The sequence below is a fragment of the Bacillus rossius genome, chromosome 11 (genome assembly GCF_032445375.1).
Source record: "Bacillus rossius redtenbacheri isolate Brsri chromosome 11, Brsri_v3, whole genome shotgun sequence".
NCBI lineage: Eukaryota > Metazoa > Arthropoda > Insecta > Phasmatodea > Bacillidae > Bacillus > Bacillus rossius.
Window position 1 is genome coordinate 39304282 of NC_086338.1, and position 26882 is coordinate 39331163.

Below are 26882 nucleotides of genomic sequence, written 5' to 3' on the forward strand. Positions count from 1 at the left end.
TAGGCCATGTTGAATAAAAGAATTTCGTGATTAAATTTTTACTGTTAAATCTTGAATGTTGAATTGTTAAATAAGTTTATTTGCAACATGAATTTACTCGTTACTGAGGTTAGTTGGTTACACATCACTGGCAAACAAATACTGAATACATGCTCACAATTTTTTTTATATAGATTATGATTATGTAAGATAAACTATAACCGGAGAAAATCTCCCAAATATAATTACTGATTTTTTTGGATTTTTTCTGGTTAAACCGTTGACGATATAGGTACCAAATCATCCTCGAATATTAATCCAGTATTTCTGTAATTACCTTTATCATCATATCCACATGTCATTGGTTTAATAAATTTGAATTTGAAAATCGGATGGAAAAAATTTATTTGGATAGAGACATTAACTTATATATTAGTTTATAGTGATTAGAAAACTTGCTTTGTTAAAAATCTTTACCTACCTGTGTGAAATTCTGTACCACAGTTCGTGTTAATATATTTCACAGAAATGATTTTAAAATTCACACTATTTGTTTTTAATGCTAACACAAAAATAATTTGAAACTACTCTACTTTTACCTTGTAATTGGACTATATCATTTTATTATTACTTTCAAATGAGGTATTGGTGACAATCAATTTTAAACCACATAAAAACATGGGACAATAATGGCTGTAGACAAATAAAAACACACTATGTAGTTATGTTGTTTGGAAAACTGCAAATAATTTTAATAACTTTATCCCTCACTGTTAGACAAATATCCCACATAAATAAATTCAACTCTAGTACAAATACAGGCAGTTTGGATTTCAGAATAAAAAACTTTGGCAGTGATAGATTAGCTTAACAGATCATCCTTAAATTCGTAATTTCCGGAGGTATGTAGGGCACACACATAAACCAAAAGTTTGTTTGTCCTGATAGATTTTATGTCACCAAATATTTTCACCACTTGAAAGTTTTATTTTAACTGCTTAGTCTATTTATAATGCGCCGGCTAGTTAGTTCAGGGTGAGCAGATAACTTTAAAAACAAGACACCTGGGGTTAGACGAGATAATGAAGTTTGTAATAAATAAAAAAAATTCTGTTTATAAAAATTATGTCACGAAATTCTATTAAGTTCCTTAGGGTTCATTTGTCTATAGGGTCATAAAAATCAGATGTGTGTTTTGGGTAGCGGTGACAATTAGGGAAATTAACAAGCACCACAATGGCGTAACTTACGGTATCGGCGACAATCGCAATTTCTATCCACAATAATTAAATAAATTATACATATTTCCCTAAAACATTTTCTACACACGTAGCTTTGCACATCTACTTTTGTCATAAATACACACAATCCTATTTACTTTCAATTGTTATATTTATTTAACAAACTATATTGGCTTCAACTTCGAGCGTCCTTCGGTCTTCAAAAAGTCCCCAACATTCTTTCGATCGTTGCCAGCCCGTTCAAAAACGTCCATATGGCGCATTCCTATTGGCCCGTACGAATCGTAAGATTTAAGCTTTAAGTCCAAAACAATTACACACAATTACAACAATAACCGAAATATTAAATGTTTTTCAAAATAAAACTTAACCAAGGAAAAATACGTGTTATTAAATGTTGTAATAAAAAATTAAGTTTTTAAATGTATTGTTGCAAACGACTCGGTCCACAGAGTCATAGAGAGCATTCACATCGATAGATGTTTTCTGTTTATAATCAAATAATATTGACACTCCATACTGTTTTGTAATGATTCACAATGTTAAATTAAACGTTTGCAAACGTAAATATAAACAAACAATCTGGGCCTATGTTTCGGCACACTACTTATTAAACAATTAAATTTTTTTCTGTGAAATTTATGGGCCTATTATTTACTATTATATTTCTTCTTAGAAAGAGAGCTTTATTAAATTCAAAGTAAGCATTTGGTCTTTTATTTGCGTAATACAAAAAGTTCTAATTTAATCAAGCAATTACCATTTCCGTTAGAAATGTTCCAATTAATTTCATTTCCTGGATAAACATTTAATTTAGCAGCTCATAAAAGTTTTAATCATTCATATATGTATTAAATTTGCATCCACGTTTGTTAATCTTTATTTCAAGACTTTTTATGTTACAAATACTTATTTAGAGAATTTATATTAAATACATTTCGTAAAGGCTATATTTCTCTCGTTATTAAAATGTTTCTTAATTAATTATTGTGGTAAATATTTATGGTTTTTTTTTTGTAGTTACTTAGTATGTGGAAATAAAATAAATAATCATAATGCTTTGAAACAGTGGTTTCTTGTTTCAAAACTTGTATATTCCGTACATTTTTTGTTTCTTTTTTATTGCAAGCTTATTTTTCAAGCACTGCATCAGTAAGAGCTTTTTTTGCGAATTCAATTCTCAGACAGTGCGGATAATATTCCAGTCGTTTTCCTAGGAAATCGGTTACAACGGGAACATATCTGAGCCATCGTTTCATCTCTTATCCGGCGTATGTAAACATAGAAATGTCAGTCTCGTCTGTGCTGCGTGCTCTATTTCTTGGTCCATTCTGGTGTGCGACTGCTTATACCGCCGCAGATATCCCGGGTAAAGCTTACACATAACCTCATGTTTTTCTATGAGCAATGATACGGTTCTTTTTTATTTCCATTTGAAGCGATGGCTCACCATCCCCTCCTCGCAGCTAGCGTTCTCAATCCTTTGAAAACCAACACTCCGTCAGTTATTGAAGATGCTTCTACACCACATTCTACTTTGTGCGATGGCGCAATATAGCTACGTGTCGATTCCATACATTCGAAAACATGCTTGCTTGGTCTCACATAAGTTGCTTATTAAATAAAGCAAGTTTTGTCTGCAGTATATTTGGGGCTCACTGCTACTGATTCACTGTTGTGGTGCCTGGTTCCATCCAACATCTTGGATTTTGAGTCACGGCCACCATATTAGATGACCTTGACCCCTGCAGCCATCTTGAATTATGACGTCACAGCCGCCATTTTTATTACGACGTCACAACCGCTATATTGAATTCTATAACTTCCCGTCTTCTTGGATTCCATAAACTTCCACCATTTTGGATTATGACGTCACTTCCACAATATTGAATTCTATAGTTTTCTGCCATCATGAATTCCACCATTTTATTTTCTAATACTTCCCGCCATATTTTATTATGACGTCACAGCCGCCACCTTCGATTATATTATATTCATTTTAGTTTACGCCAATAAATAATGACGTCACGTTCACCATATTGAAAATCCGTAATTATTTTTAGATGAATCCTAAAAGTTTCAAGTTCAAAATAATATTATAATTTTAAAAAATTTAAATAAAAATTGTACTTTCGAGATGGAAGAATCCGAAAACCTAGTATTACTGCGAACACTATTTTGTAGTGAAATAGTTTTTTTTTTCATTTAAAGGTTCAAATTTACAAATATCTTTAATTTTACATGAATATATCTGATACATTTTCAAAACAAAAATTTACAGCGTGTGGTCACATCACGTCCACTAAAGTGAATCTGGGTTCGATTTCCAACGAGGTGTTACCCCTTTACTTTCTTTTTTTAGCAGATGGGAAAATCGATGGAAATTTCTGGTGACACTCGCAAGCCTCTTCCCCCCACCCCACTCTTAACAAACCTCCTCATCAAACTCAATTCCGCGTATTCTCGGTTCTCGTTCCATCAATGACCTCGAAGTCTACGTTGCACGAAGAAACAGTGTCAGCGCTTACGGCAGTCGGCGTGTGTTGGAAATAGAGAGGAGAAACCTCAAATTTACTTGCAAGCAGCAATCTAAGTGTAGGAATGCTCTGTAATTACTAAAATTGAGCGACCTTTTCCACCCGTTACACTTTGTGAACAACTGCTGGTGGAAAAAAAAAAATTCTGCGGAAAAAAAACTTCAACGTGTTGAAATTTTATAAATAATAGCCTTTGAATAATAGTAAAGACGTGAAAATGAAGACAAAAAAATATATGCATACGTGCCCTTAAGTTGTCTGGATCCACCTGCGATTCAATTAAAATCCAAGCGAATGTGAATTTCATTCTCGTTCCCGCGCTTCCAACGCATAAATATTCCCACGCTATAATTTCCGAGAAGCCGCCCCCCACCTCCTGAGGGGGAGGGGGGAGGGGTGTATGCGAGATCTCTAACGCAGGCGGTAGATCGTGTAGCGGGTACAGCGCTCTTGCGGAAATGGCTAGGGTGTCCCCACGCCAGAGCTCTTAAGCCACCTCGTCGGGCCGGCGAACGCCAGGATGTTGGGGGGGGAGGGGGTAATTTTATGTGCGACCATTCTCTCCACACGTATGAACCCCCCCCCCCCCCCTTCATCTGTCCTACAGCGAAGGAACCGGTCGTAAGTCGGTCCAGCCCATTCAGAGAGTATAAATCTCCGCCCTCTCAGGGCCCCCCGGAACCAGCGCAGGTTCTCAAAACGCTTCCGCCCAAAGGAGGGGGTTGGATTGCAAACCTATATACCTACCCGCAGCAGGTCGCTATGGTAATAATTATAATCTGCGCCCGGTATGTTACCACGCAGACAAACACACACACATTTAACGATTACACGCGTTATTCTGTTCGCAGAGCCTTGTTTCCTGTAGGTAGTAGAGCGTGGTTAGGACTTTCTCTGTCTCTCTCTCTCTTCGTGTGATAAGTTGCTTCCACGAAGAGCATATCCTGGATATACGCGTAGTTTGGTGGGGTAGCAAAAACTTGCGCGTTTTTGAAGACAAACGTCTTCACTGCCGGTAGATGATTACATTATCAAAATGTAATTATTTTTCTAAATGTAACAGAAATATTTATGTAAAATTATAGATATTTTTAAATTGAATATCTGGTCAAGCAACCTTTTTATTCTCATAGATAACTGTTGAACTTGGAATGTCAGCAAATAAATTGTATCACTCATAGTAATTTGTTAGAAAATGTACAATTTTTTTTGTAGAATTACAATGTATAAATATATATATGCGCACACATATATATATATATATATATATATATATATATATATATATATATATATATATATATATATATATACACACAATTTGAGTGTCTGAATCTGACCCACAAACTTCGGCTACAGATTCATCGCGGAAAAAATAGGTTGAAAATATCTGTACGAGTTATGGTCTTAAGTGCTTCCCAAGGTTGGTAAACGTCTTTGAATTTGGGGCTAAACAACAATTTTCATGTAAATAATAGAGAAATTATTTTTAATGGAATACAGAGCATCTGAGTTATGTTTTATTGAATGATTTTCGAAAAACCACCGCGACTCTCGTGGCTTTAGCAAAAATATGTCATTGAAATGGTTGGGAGAAACATATTTATTTTCCACGTATTTCTGTGACATGTTTCTACCCCCAATTATTTCAATGAAAGAATGTTTCTACAGACACAAAATTCCACGTGGTTTAGTAATTCATACAATTAAACAAAATCTAGATGCTTAGAGTTCCCTCTACAATACTTTATCTATAATTTACAATAAATCTGTCGCTCAGCCCCAACTTCAAAGACGTTTACCAGCCTTAGGAAGCAATTTAGACAGAAAGTCGTACGGAGTTTTTCAACTCATTTTTGTCGCTATGGGCCTCCAGTGGAAGTGTATCAGTCAAATTTAGAGTCATCCTGTATATATTTCAGGTAATGGTTTAGGAATAATTTCTTTGTAAAACGTACAATTTTATTGTTACTGTCTATGTGCAAACAGCGAAGTAAAGTTAGTAAATTAAGTTCAACTGTCAAACCTACCCACTAAGACAAGATACAAAAATGAAGGTAACTCTTTGACTCATCATTTTACACTGGCTGCGAATAGTTTTGAGGTAACTACTTTACCTTGTAACTGAGCGGAGTGAAAAATCTTCAGATTAATTATTGGTCCAAAAATGCATTGCGATGTCAAGGGCATTGTATGATTCCACCAAGATCAGATTGAAATAAATTACGTAAATAATACTGTATGTGTTACGTTAAAACACGTTTATATTATCTTTTAGAATGAGTGTATTATTTATTTCTTTGTGGATTTAAAAGCATATGTTTTTTTTCTAGTTAATGTTTATTTACATATTTTTTACTTATAATAAATTCATATATGTAACGTACAAACGGCCCAACTTATTTTGCCTTTTCGAAGAACTAAACTTCACTCTTTACAAAAAATTTCAATTTAAAAAATGTTTTTTTTTCATTGCCATTTTTGCGTCCTTTTTTTTTTTTGACAGAAAGGCCTAATCTCTGGCCGGTGCGTTAAATAATCAGTTTAGTCTGTGGAGATAAAAAAAATGTAACTTACAAATTATTGTTTATCATTACACTTAAATTTAATAGTGTTCATAAAATTTCCTAAAGCCATTGTTTCCGCGATAAGGCACAACTATACATAAAATGTCCGTGGCTCGCTAAACGGGTTTTTGCTTCGTTGTTCGAAATACAATGATAGTCTCTCCCCCTTCACCCCCTTCTTCACATTCAATGGAGCGAAATCTCCAGAGGGCTTTATTTAATTCCACGCAATTTTCATGTGGCTGGCATGCAAACTGGACTGCTCACGTAAATGACATCAGATTAAAATGCATTCCCGTTTATTTAACATTCGGGAACATTGAATAATGGACGCTGCCAAGTTTTCAGATAGAGAATTACTGCATGGCTTAATCAGCTCGGTGATACGTTTAAAGAGATGCTATTGACGGGCAACAGCGTAAACGTTCATAAACCTTTTTTTTTCACCGAGGTTCTTAATGGGTAACTCCATGACTGAACGAATGTTTATTGTGCATTATCTTCGTTTATTTTTTTTTTCCTCCAAACAAGAATCAATTTCATATTGGAAATTTTTTTTTACGATTCATTGACCTTAAAATTATAATACGTACCAAATACATTTTCGTAACTGTAAACGGAAAAACTTTTAATTAGTACCGAAATGAATGAATATCTTACGAAAATAATATATTAATCTATGCTAATATTGTAAAGTTGGAGTGTTTATGTTAGATGTAAACTTGAAGACTAATAGACAGTTTTCAAAAAAAATCTTCACTTTTATAGAGATACATTGTATTCCAAATGGACGTAGGCTATGATAATTAGTTTTTTTTAATACGTTCTATTAAGATATATACGTTTCCGGTCTTTTAAACCCTAACGAAAATTGCTTAATGTGGCATTCCCTGCCACCCCTTAAAATTCTGCTCAGCAGTTTCCGAACATTCTCTATAAATTATATATCTTACATAATTTTTCTGATCTTAATGCAGTACTTGGGTCTTTTCCAAAATATCGACATAGTAAAGATGAAATAAAAATTGGTTTGAAATTAGATACAAACAAAATATTGTAGGCACTTGACATGTATTTATATATTAGTTTTAATAGTGATTCTTAAAAGAAATCTTGCTCTGTTAAAAATCCTCATCCACCCGTGCATATCCAAAGTACCGCAGCTCATCCATCCGTAAATGCATTGAACAGTGTTGCGAAATACTTGGCTTTTCATGCGGCTTCATTACGTTGTAAAGGAAAAGTATACAATCCGCATAAGAAGGCAATAGTCTACTAAACGTTGTTTATTAAATGTGATAGTTGGGACCATTCTCCATATAAATGAATTATTTTTAATCTTAAGTTAACGTATCGTCAGCAGCATCGTTATTAGAGAGTAAAACTAAAAAATGAATAATTATATCTCTGCTTTTAATTAAGCGTATAAATAGTTTTAGGAACCAATAATAAAAATCCGAAAATTACAAACCACAATGTTTATATTTCGCGAAATACAAATCTTAAGGGATGAAAATGGGTTATGTTTGATTTAAAGTTTGATAATTATATATCAGAATTTAACTATCCGTAAAGAATGTTTTTTTTTTGGGTACCAATAGTAATTATACGAAAACTTACAACAAATGTAATATTTTGCGAAATTCAACACCTAAGGGGTGAATAAGGGGTAAGTATGTTTTAAAAATATCTCCGGAGCTAACCAAACATAACAAAAGATACCAGGGACCAGTAATTTACACACAAAATCTGGATAATGGAACCCCCTTTGCAAATTATCTACATTGTATTTTTAAAAACTTTCTTACCCCTTTTTCAACCCTTGAGGGTTGAATTATGCAAAATATAACAATTGTGGTTGGTAGTTTTAGTATGTTTATTATTGGTACCAAATATATTTTCTTATGCTTGATTATTTTCATAGATATAATTAATTATCTTAAAACAATATTACCCCTTTTTCACCCCTTTAGGGGTGAAAATCTGTAATTAAATATAGCCTAGTTTTAAAATTAGCCAAAGAACATTCTATTAAAAAAAAATAATCAATATCTCACAAGTAGTTTTCGAATGATGCTCGAAAAACATACAAACAGACAAACAGACATAATTTTTAAAAACTATTTTTTTTGAGGTCTCGATAATGTAGTTAGACATTTCCAATATTTTTTCTTCATTTCTACTAATGTACAAACTTTTTTCCCAGAACAGTTTTATTTTTAGTTTAGCTATAGCGCCACATACCTCCCAAAAGACTACAAAGATGTATGAAAGTATGAAACGACTCATCCTTTCACGAAAAACTTCACCGGCATGCTTCAAGGATCCATAAAACTATTCGTTAAGCCAACAAAAATGGCAGACATCCTTGAATATGCACTTTTCAAGGATCATTAAGGCTAAATGGTCCTCTAGTTATGTATACTGAAACAGCCTTAGTACAAGCGCCACGATGACTGTGTCTTTTGGCGAAAGGATACACTTACAGGGAAAACTGAGCTCGTAGCTTTTAAAGTGTAAAATGTTTTCGATCTGCCGGGGGGGGGGGGGGGGTAGGTAAGAAGCAACCAGCCAATTGGAGCGTTCGAATCACAACCATACAACAGGAAATATTATTTTTATTATTATTATTATTATTCGACACGCCTTACATTCGAAAGATACAAACCGACAGGTTTGTTTCTTTCATACATACATATGTTTACCTAAGAAGGAAATAACAGCAGCGCCCGGAAGACATAGCACTGTTTGTTTTCATATCCCGTACTGATATTATCTTGTGTTGCGTCAGCCTGAGGGTGCAATCGCGCAATATCGAATATCGCAACCCCTATAAGCGCGCACAGAGAAACAAAAATGTGAGCAAATCTTCTGCACGCGCCAATACCTAACCTCGGTTACGAGCAAAATTTATGTGTTCTCATGTTGCAAATAAACTTATAATAAAAAAAACTCGGACACCATATTTAACGTAGAATGCTTATAAATAATCAATTCCAAGCGTGATAAATACGCGAAAAGTACGGTAAAAATTCTTCTTCTTTTTTAAAATCTACATATGATTCTGTTTAACAATATGGTAGGTACTGTTAATTTTTCAAGGCTAGACCGTAATCATCATTGCCTGCATTTTTGAGGTTATATACTTCTTTAGGCCCTTTGAGGGTGATATTTTAGTATGCACTGTATATTCACTGAAATAATCTCACATTACACAACAGAAATTGGTCGGGTTGAAAACCCAGAGCGCATGGTGCAGAAAATGCTTTAGCCACAAGCTAAGTCGTCAATATGGCGGACCCACGTGTGGCAATATAAAGATATTGTTGAAAATTTTTAACAAATGTTTCCAATCAACAAAATTTTATAGTGAGAAGTTATGATGAATATTTTTTGCAGCTTTTTAAGTTTAGTGTAAAAAAATTAAAAATGTATAAATATGATTCTGTTTTAATTTATTGAACAACTTTTCCCTTCTAACATGTACTGCATTCTAGAGACCTGCAAAATTCGCGGTTTCGATGGCCTTCAGGATAGACTGCACATACCCCTGTACACTCGGGCAAATAACGCAAGTTCATTGGCTGCCGACTTGTAAGTCGTCTCAGCTGGTTTGTCTGTGATTCGATCCTTCTTTGGTTGAGGGTTTATAACTGGTTGAGATTCGTCCAGATGAACAGTAAGGCAATAGCAAAATTATCTAAGAGGTATATGTATTTGAATTCTAGCCTATCACCGAATGAATCCGCGAATTTTGCAGGTCTCTTTGCATTACATATGTAAGTCGCTGTGATGTTTACAGTTTGGTGAGTATATTTTGTGGGTTTTGGCAGGCACGCAATATCACCAACAATAATTTATTTAAACATTCCATATTTTTATGTGGCGAAGTTGAGGCTTCACACTGGCTAGTCTTACACTTAAAAACAAATTTTTAAAAAAAAATTATTTTATAAATAAAAATGAACATTAAATATAAAAACAAAGAAGTGAAAACTTAAAAAAAAAAAACTTTACTAAGAAAATAGCTCATACAAAACTACGAAAAAAATGTTTTATTTATTTATTTATTTGAAAAATTAACACCTAAATGGTGGTCTGATTTATTACAGAGAAAAGGAAAACATTATAAATATAAAATTAAAATATTTATAATAAAAAACCAAAGTTTAAAATTACTTAAGTAAACTATAAAGTACAGTATTACTTTCTCTTGCAAATTTTCAAACATCTAGGCCTATATCGATATATTCTAAAATGTTCCAAACAACTGGAAGTATGTACTATAATCACTAGAATGTAATTGGATGTATTCTGATGATTTCAATATTGTGATTAAAATATTAATTTTAAAAAAAATCAGTTCGGTGATTGCAGATTAGCAGCTGGCTCGGAGCTTTTTTGGGCCGGGTCCAATTATGTTCGGTTCAATCGCGAAAGTGATAATACCATGCACGATTTTGATATATTGCCTGTCAACAGGAAAGTCAACCGGAAGTGGATTCCGTAATGTTAAAATTAGCTGGAGTGGTATGCAGTTTCATGAAAGTGAAATTTAAAAAAAGTACTGGATGTACTTTGTGTTGGCGAGGTGGGATGATAAGGTCGCGTCTCGCTAGTGCTTCTAGCGCGTTATAGCCTCTAAGTTCAAAGCTGTCAAACATAGGGCAGCTAAATACAAGATTCTAGCGGTGATCATAACTTCATATGACTCAGAAATGGAGATAAAGGTATAAATGAAGTCCCCTGAGTACTTACAAGTACATGCACCGAATTAAAGTTCATCTGAAAACACGCGTTTTTAGCAATTTTCTCTCTCCTGAAAAGTACAGTTCACAAACGAAGTGCGGAATAGTTTCACTACCATAAAGTTTACTTTTGCACACTTATACGCTTAGCACATCCCCCATGAATCCACTCTCTTGACGACATTGGCTCGTGGCTATAGCAGTTTCTGCATGCATGGCTATTAGACTTTCAACCTGTCAGATTTCCGTTGTGTAATGTGCGCTTATTTCGTTGCATTTCTGGTGCATACTAAAATTTCACCCTGAACGCGCCTAAAGAAGTATAGCCTCAAAAAACGATGCACCATCTTGTTAACCAGAATTATACTTAGGTTTTTTAAAGGGGAAACATTTTTACCGTTTTTTTTTCTTCATAAAATGAGTTATTTTCATATATTAATCACGCTCGGCATTGTTTTTAAAGAATTCTACGTTAAATATGGTGTTTGAGTTTCGCGTTATAGATTTATTTGCAACACGAGAACACATGAATTTGCTATTTACCGAAGTTTGTTGTTTTACACATCACTGACGAGTACTGAAAGACTCGAAGACGTGTTTTTTTTTTCTGCTTGTTGTGAACGAGTCGGTGAACACTAAATCATTGTGTGAATTAGAACATACTTTTATAAGCGATTGCATTTTTTTTAAATACGTGTCTCGCCGTCTTCAAGGCTCACGGAACGCACCTTGCGGCCACCAAGGAGCTTGTAATTCCTTAGGAGGTTCGCCGCCAAGGAGGAAGTTACGGGAGAGCCGCATTGTGCCCTGGGCTATGAAGGGATGTCGTATAGCATGTTGTCGGGGACACGCGAGTCGGTCGGATGTTGGTTAAGGAGTAGCGGGGGGGGGGGGGGGGGGAGGGGTTGTTGGGGAGAGGTTCGCTCGATCAATGGGCGTTCGGACCCGCGAAGGGGTCTTACACCCCTCCCCACCGCTTAAAAAGAAAAAAAACCTTGGTCAGGCGCATCTTGGGCTTGGCTACGTAGGCGACCCACCTCAAGGGATGATTAACATTTTCCGCACATCGATACATCGGTCTTTCGACACATCGATTTAATGATGTCATATTTAATCAAATATCGGTGGGTTTTTTTTTTTCGAAATACCGGGTTATCAAAACACCTAAACTTTTACCCTTATTTTACGTATCATAATGTTTGATGTGAAACTTCTTTGGGCGCGATGGGAGTAAAATTTCAAGGTATAATTTTAATGCAACGTTTTCGTAAAACAATATTGTGAAATGTTTCGACGCAAAAAGGATAGACAATATGTACTTGTTTCTAATCACTGTGTAAAATGGTAATATCAATATTTTAAGTACTTTACCAATAATTAAAAGTGTATTAATTCGGTTACATTAGGTTAGTGACTTTAAAAATACTACCTCAACCCTCGGTTAGGTTAGTTTAGCTACGTTAAAAATACTGTCAACAACGTGTGAACGGTTGCTTACGTACGTTTCATATTTTTGATACAATAAAACTATAATATCAACATTAATGTAAATATAGAGTAATTAAATTAACTGATATGTTGACTACAAAGTTTTAATTTTGATCATTTAAATATTTTACGTAAATCATATTCATACTATAAGTTTTTTTTAGAAAATTGTCTTTTCCTCACTTTCTCTCTCTCTCTCTCTCTCTCTCTCTCTCTCTCTCTCTCTCTCACACACACTCACTCTCTCTCTCCCTTTGCCGTTTTACCCCTTACAATATATTTACGAGTCGAAGGTTTAATTTGCAAAGAAGTTTCACTTCTATCACGTGTTCTGAATTATAAACGCTCTTTTTTTATTTAATTTCATTTAATATTTCGTTTTTTTATACATCTAAGCTTCTAGCTATCTAAAAAAAATTGGCTCTTAGTATCGAAATTATACTACTCAAAATTTTTAAATATTATAGTATTCCTTATTTTCACTTTCATATTATGTATTATTTAAATGTAATGGTGTACAATCGACGTGGTATTACATATTTTTTAAGTTGCAAAAAATACAGTAAAAATTATTTTTTAAAAAAAAATTCGGTATCTCAATAACAAAATATCGACATTAAAAATAAATCGGCATTGTTTAGACCTGAAATATCGATATTTACGATATATTGAGGCAGGAGAGCCCGAGAGGGCACAGCTTCCGACATCCTGGTCCGTGCTTTCTGCGGTCCGTGCTTTCTCCTGAGTCAATCCAGGCAAAATCTGGGCTGTTTTCCTACTGCAGACCAATGAATGCCAGATGTAGATTTTTGAAACTAATCCGAGGGCCATGCACGTATTCATTAATATCGTTATTTTACAACAAAAGAATAAGAACCTTTCAAATGCCTATCTTATCAACCGTTGACGGTAGGTTTTTCGCCCACCATGGTATTAAAGGGGTAACGGGGGGGTAAGATTCAAAGGTTTAGAAATTTTTTCAAGGTTTTTTTTTTTTTCGTTTTTATCGCAGACGTTTATCCTTTCGCTCTGCAAATATAGAATGATTCGGTAGTCGTCGTAGCTGATCCAGTAGTGAATCCAAGCGGCGGGGTGTGGAACTAAGTGTGAGTCCCGTTCAGAAATGTAGTGATTGATATTGAAAACTGGTTCATGTAATAAAAAAACATTTATTTATTGTGAGTATTATTGATAGATATTGTGTTTATAAACTTGTATAAGTGAGGTTATGGTTCCGTGTGTATAATTTATTTGCATTATAAATTAAAAACATTAATGTTCGCAGGCTTTCACGGCCGTTGTCTGAAGTAGCTTGGCTTCTGGGTTGTAGACGTGTCCTTGGCAAATAATTCACAAACGTTTCGGTCGACATTGCAGTCACCATCATCAGGTGGTAACTGCTCCCTGATGATGGTGACTGCAATGCAGACCAAAACGTTGGTGAATTATTTGCCAAGAACACGGCTACAACCTAGAAGCCAAGCTACTTTAAAACATTATTATTTAATAAATAATTAAAATTGACAAAATTAGCATAAGCATATTGTTTGATTTTCATTAGATATATTAATTAAAATCAAATATTTTAATTTTACACACATGTTTATATTAATATTTAATACTGAGAATTCATTTAATTCATATTTTTTTACAGTAAATTTCAAAACAGTTCTGTGTCTCGAATCAAAAAGAAGTATAACTTCTAACGCGCGTACATAAGTAGGTACACGCACCTTTTTTTTATTATTTAATAACGCGGAGAAACGGCTACCAGAACAAAAGAAGGCGGCAGGCGCGCAAATTGCGCACTCCCGGCCCGGGCAGGCAGTAAAGAAGAAATAACGGCACGGGACTCATCCGAGTTATAAGCGGAATAAGAACACTTTAAACCCTTTAACGACTATCCTTTGGAGGGTAAGTCTTCCGCCGGTATCCGCGGTAAGTCCAGCTGCAACAGCGTATATTAAAGTTTTGATGTTAACAAGCTAATATGCCCTATTGACTAATTAATTAAATTGCGGCATGTGAAAAAGTAACGAAAAATAAGTCTTTTAAAAATTATATTTACAAAAAAATCTAACAAATAAAAAAATGTGTGTGTGTAGACCGAGCTTGACAGAAGTGAAACTTCTTGCTTATTATATTATTAGGTGTAATAAACATACTTCTCTTTGGCTGAGGTCGCAGAAAAAATATATATGTATATATGCAAGTATGCGAGCGCTATATTATGCTACTGCGCAAATATGTAAGTGTGCAAGTATGCAAGTGTGCAACTATGCTGCGTCATTTCTAACTCTTCCCTGGGCGTCTCCTCCTCTACCGGTTCCCCCACCACGTACCTAAATATTCTCCTCGTGCGATCGGAATTTTCGTAACGCTCGAAAATTGAAGCCCCATCAAGCAAAGAAGTTTCACTTCAAAAAATTAATGATTTAACAAAATAAGTATAACAATTTAATTTCCTTTTACTGCATAGGAAAAAAATTGACGACACGGTCTCCAACCTCTCTTGCCTATATGTTTCAGTACCTGGGTTCCCGACTTGTTATGAGCACACGTTCTTATTAATATTAGCTAAAACTTTTGTCCGAAATAATTTTTGACACAAACAAAAATTGCTGCAAAGGGATTAATAAACTTGGGTAGAAGGACAAAATAATTTATAACTCCATTTTATTATTCATCCTAGAGCCTGTTAATTAATATCATTATACAAAAACGTATAAACTGCCTGAATTCTGATCCCGATATCGTGAATTTGAATACCTTATTTTTCGCGGGCGTAGTTAAGAATTAGTTTGCGTGCCGTCCTCTGAAAGCCCTCCTACAAAGTCACAGACGTAATTATAATCACAAATAACTAAATGAATATTAACCGGCGTACATATGTATATGAGTAATTTTGACCTATAAATCAACACTGAGAACGTTTGTGCTAGAATAAGAAAATGGAATTAATCATTACTCTGATAATCCTTATAATACATAACTGTGAAAGTTAGTGTGACTGGTACTCAATCGCTTTTTTGCTACTTGGCCTATTTCGATTAAATTTGGAAGCGAGGTAAACCGTAAACTGGATTTACACATAGGCTTATATATCGTTATGAAATTCTAGCCCTAAGTTAGTTTAAATGGGGTAAATGTTGTTTGTTAATAGTTATTCATATCTCCAAAGATATTAAAGCGAAAGAAAAGGTATAAGGTATGAATAATGTACATAAAAAAATTACAGACTATAAATGAACTCAAGCAGGAGATAAGAAACAAAGCATGAACATTTGCACACAAAGTTAGTATCTATTTTTTATTTCCCCCTCATATTTTGGAATTGTATAAAAATATTAATCCCCAATCCCCGAAGCGAGAGGTGACTAAACTGAGCACGAATTACGACTATACTAACGTACGTGACGATAATGCGAGCATATGAGTTGTTTTCATAGACTTGCGGATAAACACGGAGAAGGATGAAAATGGAATTCAACTTGTCAACACCGGGTACCACACATAGTACACACATTAACGTAATTGTACTCAACATCCTGCACTGAAATTCGTTCCACTTAACTAAGCAGAACATTTCTTTCGATGTTCTTTCAACGTCTTTCACATTCTCCGTAGGTTCAACAATTTACTGACTTTTTTTTTAACCTTTTTTTTTATCCTTTTCGTGTCCTCTCTTGTTTCTTGTAAGACATTTAAACTGCTCTTTGACTCGATTCCGATTTTGCCTGCACAAAAGGTTTATTGGATTACCTTTGCCGACTCGAGCGTTTCCTTTGTCCACGCAGTTTGTTCCTCTTTTTAACTTTATTTTGCTGCTGTTTTATTCGTTTTGAGTTCCAATTCCTTTCACTCAATTTCCCCTTCGAATGTTTCTCGTAGTCTCGAGACGACCTTCTCGGGAAACAGAAGTTAGTAAGAATGGCATTATCCATCTGAAATACTCCGTCTAGAAACAAACGAACTTACTTCATTGCACTCTGCGAACAACAGCGACTACGGATAAAATAACATTGTTTGGAAACCAGAGATATGTTTTCCAAAAAAATATATATAATTTAAAGTTTATTAGTGGAATTTACTACAGTTAAATGTATTTTAAAATTTTAACTTAAGAAATATAATTTAATGAGTGCATTACGTGTACATTGCTTGGTCATTGCGTGTACATTTCGTGGACATTGCGTGTACATTGCGTGTACATTGCGTGGACATTGCGTGTACCGTGTGTTCATTGTGTTTACTGTGCGTCCAGTGTGTGTAGTGTGTGTACTGTGTGTACGTTCATGTTATGTCAAGATTTTGCTGCGTTACCGAGTTATGGGAATAAACGTTAAAGCTTGGAAAATTACTTTGGAGAAAAGCAATAATTCTGTTCAACCTTTGGAAAAGACGTCTTCATCGATAGTATTAAATTCCTGCATTGTTTTAAAGCATTACGTTTTAAAATACGGCAGTGATATTTTATATTGTTTTGAAACTGTCTTAATATATATCAAAGACTTATTAAGTTCTTCATTCATATTTGCATTCCAGATTGTTATGTTGTTTAGTTGAACTTATTTTTTTTCCTGCTTGAAGCCACTAAAATTATGTTCAGCACGTTTATTATAATTTTTTAAGCAAGATTAGTGTCAGTGACAAATTAACGACAACACAACTCAGAGACATTATTTAAGTTTTATGGCCAAACGTCAGTAGCCTACAGCTGATTTTACAACGCTCGGTGTGCTGACATGGCTTGATGACGAACATTAATGATGACCATTGGAAAGAAAAGATATTAATTTTATAATTGAAAGAGTTACGGCAAATTGCATGCGGCTGTTATGTTCACATGAAACATCTAACTTTATAAGACGGTTGTTACGTGAAGATAAGAATTGAAATACTTTGGGACAGAATGGAATTTAGTACGTCTCTACGCCCCGTACTAATTCAGTACAGCAACTAATTTATTAAAACCGGAAAATTCAGTGATGTTATAAATTTTAATTAAAATAGAGTTGCAATATTTCCTCGTCAGCCTGTGTTCATCTTAGCAGTATTTTTGATGTGTAATATCTAGAGACAGGAAAAATTCGCGAATTCATTTCGCGATAGGCTAAAATACAAATAGTTATACCTCATTACTGCCTCTGATATTGGCTCACAACTCACCTGGATGACTCTGGGCCAATGGGAAACACCCGACCAAAGCTTTATCGAGTCACAGGCTGCTACGTTGGGACGTCTCACAAGACAGCAGCCAATAAGTGGGTGGCATTTGACCGAGTGTACGTAGAACAATGGAGTTCATCCTGGAGGTCATTGAACCCGCGAATTTTTCCTGTCCCTAGATATCATAGCTCTCGGTGTATGGCATTTGGTAGTAATTTCGTGAATTGAATGGAAGTCGCAGGTACCTAATGTAAATGTGTAACCACGGTGCTGCCATCTGTGGCTGATGGTGCGAACAAAAATCACAAAGACAAAGGGGTACTTGATAGTATTAACTGTTTAGTGAATTTTAACAGAATGGGTAGTATTTCAATAAAATTCTTTGTCTAAAATCAGGTCCAAAGCCAGGGTATAGTATTTTTTTTTTTTAAAGTCTCTTTCGCTTTTATCGGAGCCGTTTCATCATGTAGTTTAAAATTTCACTCTGCGAATCGAATGTACATTAGTTAACGTAACTGCACCGGTAGCGAATTCTAGCGGTGGGTGCGGAAACTACGTGTGATTCGCGTCAATAAATGTAAATTAAAACATAATTTGCATATATTTATCACGTTCAGCATTATGTTAAAGAATTATAAGTTAAGTTCCTGTCCAATTTTCGTATTATAAGTGTATTTGCAACTTGAGAACGCGTGATATTTTTCATTAACGAGGTTAGATGTTACACATATCTGGCGAGTGCTAAAAGACTCGCTCAATATATTATTTTCACTACATTCCTTTCACGTAATTCTCTATGCTGTATAGACATGAAATTTTTTGACATCAGCTGTTATTGGCTTGTTCCCCGAGTGTTTATGCATTGAGTTTTGCTGTCCATCCTTGAGTATTCTTTCTGTGGCAACCAGTGTACGCCGGCAGTGGCGTATTACTATTGACTATTTTTTAATCAGCGAACTGATAGTATTTTCCATACAAAATAAGAAAAAGTTTTATACTTTTACAAAATATTTCTTTAAGACCCAGTTTCCATACAGTAGTTTTAAAGAAATACAATTTAAATATTTTATTTATTTTTGCATATGTAAAATACATTCTTTGGAATCAATACTGAGTGAGTATTTCTTGTTGCGGTTACAAAAATTGGTGCATCATTTAAAATTATCAAAGCAACGAATTTTCAACCCATGGAAAATATAAGCGTATATTCCGCAATTAGGGTTAATTTATTTTTACTGTGCTTAATAATGTCCGCAGTTATGGAACAGATGTAGGTACTGGGACAAAACAAAATATAAATTCAGCGGGGCAATCGTTCGAAACCAGTTTTCATTTTATTTTTTGTAGCGATAACGAAAAAAAAAATATATATATGTATATTTCGTGCAAAACATACAAATGTACAAATATATTTAACTGCACATGATTATTACCATTCCATTTCCAAAAAAAAATAAAAAAAATCTTTACATCAGTGCAGCATCGGGACATGGAATAAGATTTTCTCTCGGGGTTTTTTTTTTATATGTTTTTATTTTATATGGAGAGGTTTTTTTTTTGTCATCGCGCGGGGGCTGTTTCGCCCGACGGATGGACTCCCTGGGAAGATTCCTCGGGGCGTGCGGGGTGGAGGGGGGGGCTTCTGTCGATAATACTCGCTCCGATGAACCGGCTGCTGGGTGTGACAGATTCATACGTGTTCAGGAAGCGTGTGTTACGCGCGGGGGGCAAGGAGGCGGCGGAGACATCTCGCATCTCTCTCTCTCTCTCTCTCTCTCTCTCTCTCTCTCTCTCACTCTACGGCTCACCCCGTGGTGGGAGGTTGGCGCATCTCTCCCTTCTCCCCTTCCCCCCTCCTTCACCCCACATACACCCGTTACCAACACGCCTTTAACTGTGTGCGCGCTCTCCGCTTTCGAATTTTGAAACCAGCGGGTTTTTTTTTTTTTTTTTTTTAAGTAATAATGAGAATGAAATTTTTTACACGCAACTAAAATTGGCGGGATGCAAAAAAAAGGCTGCATACAAATAAAAAAATTACGTACGTGCTTTTAAATCTTGTACATTGGTGTTTGATATTGAATACTGGTTCGTATAACTAAAAACGTTTACTTATTGTGAATATTAATGATTAGAAATTTTTTTTCATGTGTATTTAAGTGAGTTCCTGTATGTATATTTCATCTGGAATTTAAATTATGAATTATTATTTTATTATTAGTTACTAAATAATTAAAATTTATAAATTAGAATAAGCACCCATAATTTATTTTCATTATTAACTAAACTTTAACGTGAGTATTTTACTAAATTAAATGATTTAGTTTATACACGGGTTTATATTAATATTTAATACTGATTATTTGTTTGTTTTTTTAATTTGACTGAATTTTTAATTTACCACCCGTATTTATATTACCACTTCAGTTCTTTACTATTTTATTTATATTTATTATTTCCATGCAAAATTAAAGTTTGGTTTATATAACGCCAGTTAAGTAAAACTTCTAACGCGCGTACATAATTACACGTGCCCAATTATTAGTTTTTAATTTTTGCAAGGATTTATATATAATTTACCGATAATGTGGGCTAGAAATTGTTTTATTTGTAAGTAATAAGGTTTTTATGCATTTAGTTATTCTTAACTAGCTATGCCCACCACAAAAGTTATTTATATATATAATACATAAATTATTTTTGTTAGCATTGAGGTCGGTCCCATTCCTAACCAAACAATCATTGCAAGCATAAGTATATTTATCAAATGATCGAAAATCAAGGTAAACTTTGCTTGGCCAGAATCAAAATAGGAAGGAAAATAATGTAAGCTCAAAAACAACTTTGAGGTGCAAAATGTAATTTCTGAGACAAAAAGAAAACGACAGGATTATGAACGGATGGTTACATCCGCCTGCTTACCGCACAACGGCGCCACCAGCTAGACGAGGAGATCGCAAGGCCATCTCGTGTCCGGCAACCCTACTAGCGTCCTAGAGCGCAATGCAAATTTTAAAAAATTGGTTGTCTGTAAAGTCGGTTTACGGACGATAGTTTGACGTGACAACGTCATAACAAAACATTGATGAAATGATTGCATACTTTTATGAATAAAATTGAATACATTTTTATTGAATTATCACTATTTTGTATGGATACAAAGAAGGAGTGAAATGAAATCTACAATTTAATTGATAAATTTACTTTTATTTGCACTCATTAATTCAAATATGTTTATTACTTTAACGAAGAGATTACTTTAACTATAACTTTTATGCATGTTTGCTATTTAACTTCTTCCAATCTGTGTTATTCTGTTAAAGATAGGACGATGATAGGAAAAGAAGAAACGAATGGGAGTGTTTCAAGTTTAATGTGCCTCTAAAAAGTCAAATTGATGGTTGTTCCAATCGAGTGGGAGAGAGATAGATGCTGCGCAAGCGTGCAATGAGCGTAACGGAACAAAGCGTAACGGGACAATGTGCGTAACGGGACAATGTGCGTAACGGGACAATGTGCGTAACTGGACACTTTTTCGTGCGTACAGCCGGCGTTCATCGATTTATTAGACGTTGCCACGTCAAAAATTCTGTAATGGCTCGGCGGATTCTGTAAGTATTGTTTGTATTCGGTGGTGAAATACTGGGATGTTGGGCTCGAACCCGTGACCCTCGCTGCACAAGCGTGGCTTTTTGGTGACCACAGACCATCAGCCACCCCATCTCCCTCTGTCCCCTCCCCACCACAGGACACCAGGGACCTAGGATTAGCCCCGTGAGGGGGTGGGGCCAGTTAGGGGAGGGGGAGACATCGCGTGGGCAGTTGCCCCGGTATTGATCTGTGTGCAGGGGCGAGAGAAAAAATACTTAGCCCCCTCACCCCCCCCCTCTTACCCGCCCTCTTTTTCCTAAAAATGTCATTATACGAAAATTATTCAAGTTGAAATTAAAATGTTTTTAGTGAAAACGCTCGTTAAATTCTCGCTGTGCTGAACAGAGTTTTAATTAGAATTTGTAATCATTATCTATTATAAATTGGAGTTAAAAAACCTTTTATTTCAGGGTTAATCTTTTTTTACTAAATATATGTTATAAATTGTGGTACCTATATATTTACCTGTAAAATGCTTTACATGAAAGTTTATAATCACCGCAATAATATTAATATAAAATATTTAAATAATCAAAGTATTTCTATGTGATTTTCAGAACGTTACATAAATAAATATTAAATGAATGTTGGTTTTTTTTTAGTTGTCCCTTTGTGTTCTTAAACAGACGTGTGTATTACGTGGCACTAGCGCTCCTGGTATCGATTACTGAAAACAGCAATCTCTGGTAGATAATGTATGTTAACTAACGCTCGTGTTAGCATGTATTGAAAAGATAAATATTGCGGTTCTCTCTCGAAGAGGTGATGACATTTTTTTTATTCCTTCAAATTAAAAAAAAAAAGGGTGAGGCTGTGTTGTGGACACGGCCGTGTGTTGTACGTGAACACGTGTACGTAACAGGTAATGATTTCTATACAATCTATAGATTTAGACGAGAGCTGACGATTGAATCTCAAACGAACGTCGTAGCTTCTCCGAGTCAAAAGTTATACTAAATGGAAATCTCGAAACGCGGAAAAATGACTTCAAAATGGCGGCGTTTCTCCCTCCACCGCGCGCGATGCATCACAGTCCTCACTTAACGTAACGAATTCGTTGATCCTTTAGCTAGTCAGTGGTTTAATTAAATATTGAATGGAGATGATAAATATGTAGCTGCAACACCAAACTGTATCCCCACATTTTGTTATCATTCGTGGTTTTGAATTGTCTCCCACTATGGAAGCATTTTTAAAGACGTATTCACGTCAAAAAATATTGACGGTTTTGAGCCATAACCTTTTTTATAGCCAGGCGCAATACAAGAGCGAGGCATTCTCTCTCACCACTTCAACTAAACTAACTAATGCTGAAAAATGTTAAGGCATTAATTAGTACATAAAAAAGACATTTATCAAGCACCGAAACGAATAGAAAAAAAATTTCAAAAAATTGAGACGCAATAAAAAATTATATTATATTTTATACGTATATTTCTTTTAACACAATGTTAATGAAGCGGACAACTTCTACTAGCGCTGTTAGTTCGCAGGCCGCCGCGAGCTGCGCTATGCGGACGAGACAAGCCAAGGCAAAGGACCGGATGTTGTCAGACGTGCGTGTGTGACCGTGATGAAGAAATGCCGTCAGCACTGACAGTTGAAGGTCACTCAGGCGTGGCCGTGCATGACGGGAAGCCTACAACTCACGTGACTTATGGGAAGATCCCTAGACACGGGTGTGGTGGAGTTGGGAGGGAACCGGTCCCTACCCGGAAACAAGGGGAGTGGGCGCCAGTTATCGCTTGTCGCCTGAGCAGTGTACAGTTCTGCGTGCAAACATCGTTTCTTGTTTTCAAGTTTAGGCGCAACGCGTGGTCCGCTAGTATTTTTACTAAATGTATATATTTGAAATTTATAGGTAGTTATTTAATTATTAATTATTAAACTCTACTATTTACGTAACTATAGATAAATTTAAATAGTAATAATAAACCTCATTTTAGCAATGGCTTCTACCGGGAAAAAGAGAAAAGTTATACATACGTATAAAAATAACAGATTCTTCGGAACGCGCTCAGTTTTTAGACAATATGACGATTTTTTGACGAAATTGGTTTCAATAGCTGCGCTCCGTGGTTTTGTCGCCGCTCTTTTTAATCTTTTAGCAAAAAATAACGGTTTGAACGTTGGTAGTAAATAATTGTTCAGGTTTTCTTCTATAACATTCGTGTTTCGTGTAACTGGAAAATTTAACGTTGTGTACGATGTGAGTAAATGTTTTCGCTCTCCGTAGTAGCGCATATTCCCTTGTCTGTCTGACCTTGAGACGTCAGAGCTAGCCTCGGCAACCGCATTCCTTGCAGGGATCTTCCCATCAGACATGGATAGTAGTTTCGGTTCCCTACCACTGAAGTGTTTTCAGAATTTTCCCTTTTCTTCTGTTATTTTTCAGACAGCTCCAAGGATGAGCGACCAAAATTTCAAAAGGGTGTGCCACCGTTGGGTGATCAAAAATTCTATAAGTATTTTCAGAATTACTCTATGGAGTATATTTCCTAAAATGCCAATATCTATAATGTAAAATGTGGTCTAGTTGGGCGCCGTGAAAACTCTATAAAGTACTAGTGCTGTGATTGTGTAGGTAGCACAACTACTAACCTCTACAGAATATTAACTAAAATATGTCTTGTTATGTTGATAGTGAAAATAAATTATTCTCAAGTTGTATGTACTGTTGTAGTTTGACTCAGTGTGAATACCAAACAATAAAATGTCGTATAATTCCTTAGCAGTATGTCTCCTTCTCTTTGGTGTAAGTATTCTGACCTTAAAATCAACAAATATAAGTAGTGTGTTTAAAAGCATTAACTTCTCTATGACTACTGATCTCAGTGTAATAAAAACTAATTATTCTTTCAAGACAATCCAAGCTAAATATTTCTGTCTATCTGGTTTAACATACACATGATATGTAAGTATGGTTATCAATCGGAAAAATAAAATATAATGAAAATTTAACTTTTTACTAGGGTCAAAATCATGGTTGTATGGGTGACAATACTCTTTTGCAACATATCCAACTGTAACATGAAAAGTGACAGAGTCAATGATTAGCAAGCAACATACAAATACCTTTGAGACAATTATTCATATTTAAATAGGTTTTTCATTAAACAAAATTTCAATATCCGTTATACTTAAATGTCTTTCAGAACTAATTACGTTTTACGTAATTATATCACTGAATAATAGTTTGGTTATCAGTCAATATTTTAAATATTATTGAAACACATTTTAACTGGCAAATTAGTCTTTTCTTTGTTTTTACTAGCTCAGTCTCTTTCGGTAGATCAAACTGTCTCAAGACTTCTGGACCTGGGGCTATTCTTTAAACATTCAAGACAATTAATGACTTTAACAGATTTTAACTTTGATATCGTACATATTACTGATCAATGTCAGTTAACCAGGTCCAGTATGTACAAGCTACAAGTCTTTACGTAGTTAAGTAGTATTAAGTTGTTTTTGCGAGTTTCAAATTAGGTCTTGATCGTAAACATCATAGTTTAAGATATCTTGCCATTAAAATAGGACAGGTAACTTCTCGCTGTTCTTGTTAATTCGGGGATGGGACAAACAAACCTCGTCGCGTCGTTACAATACCAAGAGGCTGTGGAAAACCTCTCCGAACCCCTGTCTCTCCTCCGATGTTGCTGGTTAGATCTCACTCTCCTCCGATGTCGCTGGTTGGGTCTCCGTCTTGATGCACCTCCTCTCGTGCTGCTGGTACTCCAGCAGGACTGGCGTCGGTCACCTGGAGTCGTCTAGAAGGATGATGTCCTCCGGTACACCGTCTACGATGCCGTCTACCGCTGTCGAACTCCTTCCATCTCGAAGATTGATAGTCCTTTTCTTCTTTTCTTCTTAATTCGTCGTTGATCCAGTTCTATTTATGCTGTTAGTCAAAACTTATCGTCGTCGTCGATTCTTTAGTAGAGCTTCGAACATCGGTAACTACCTCTTCTTCATTGTGTAGTTCCGGTATTTATTATAAAATCATCAATTTCACGTAGATTCTAGCTATTCAGTCGTCGTACCAATGTTTTACGTGATATTCTTACATTCATTTATGACTAAATCACGGAGCTCTTTCTCTCTAATCCTTCTCCCATGATAGTAGAACAGAAACTCAAGTTCCAATTTGTTTCAAACAGTCAAAGCTCTCTATTGAACACTCTCCGAAATCACACTGGAAATTACTAAATTGTTTAAATAAAATATATGCGCAGTCGAGCGTCCAATCACATATACTCTTTCCTCAGTAATGACCCAAAAACAATATTAAAAGGTGTAAGCTCATTTCCTATTCGTCGCCGTTTAACAAATGTTTGCAAAGACATTTCATAAAATTATTACTTAGATAAAACATGAAAATACTTAAAGAGTAAAACCAAATTGACCTGACCATAGAGATACAATACTGGTAAATATAATTCATAACAGGACTAAGACAAAGTCATAGAGGTAAGAAGTAAAATAATAAACATAAAATTCATTTCTATTGAGGGCTTCTCAAATACCTCTATAGAATAGTCCCCTTCAGAAATGTGACTAACGAACTATACTCTGATATAGGTCTTAGGACCATTTCTCATCATACAAACATCTCATCTATATTCTAATTATTTGCAGAAAATTTACATTTCATATTATTGACCTTATTTACATACTTACTTGCAAACATAGAGTATTGTCACCGATATATGTCTTCAAACGGACATATGTGTAACAGTGTATACTATTCTACAGGAGTGTAATATTTCCTCAACTGCGTTATATTATAGTGTCCTATTACTTGTTTCGTTTTAATGTCAGACAGTTCGTAACAGTTACTTCTAATAATCTTCGTGATCATATATGGTCCATCGAAGAGTAGAAATAGCTTCTTAGTAACGTACTTCCAAAATTGGCTTACTGGATTCGTTCTCTTGAGTACTAAATCTCCACAATTAAAACTCATCTTGCGGGAATCTTTCTGGTATTTTCTCCGAAGATCCGCCGTGGATGTCAACTTGGCTGCGACCAACTCTTCAGTTTCCTTCTGTATCTCGACTAATTCTTTATCTTCTGCGGCCAGAGCTTCATCGTGATGTCTCGGTAGTAACGATGACGGTATTATCAATGATCTTTTTCCTGTTAACGCTTCATATGGAGTAACACTGGTAGAACTGTGTACAGTATTATTCAAAATGCATTCAATGAACGTTAATTTACTCATCCAGTTCTGCTGTGTATCGTGGCAGAATGTCCGCAACATATTACCAAGTGTGCGCATTTGTCTCTCCACAGGATTACTCTGCGGGTGTCTCACCGAAGACGTGGTGGGTACGATTTGCAGTTTTCTGAGTCCTTCTTGCCAAACTTGACTCATGAATTGTGTGGCATGATCTGAAATAATTTTCTCCGGTCGACCCACTTCCGCGATAAACTGTTTAACTTTCTGGAATACTATCTTGCTGGTGGCATTGACTATGGGATACAACTTGGTGTATTTTGTAA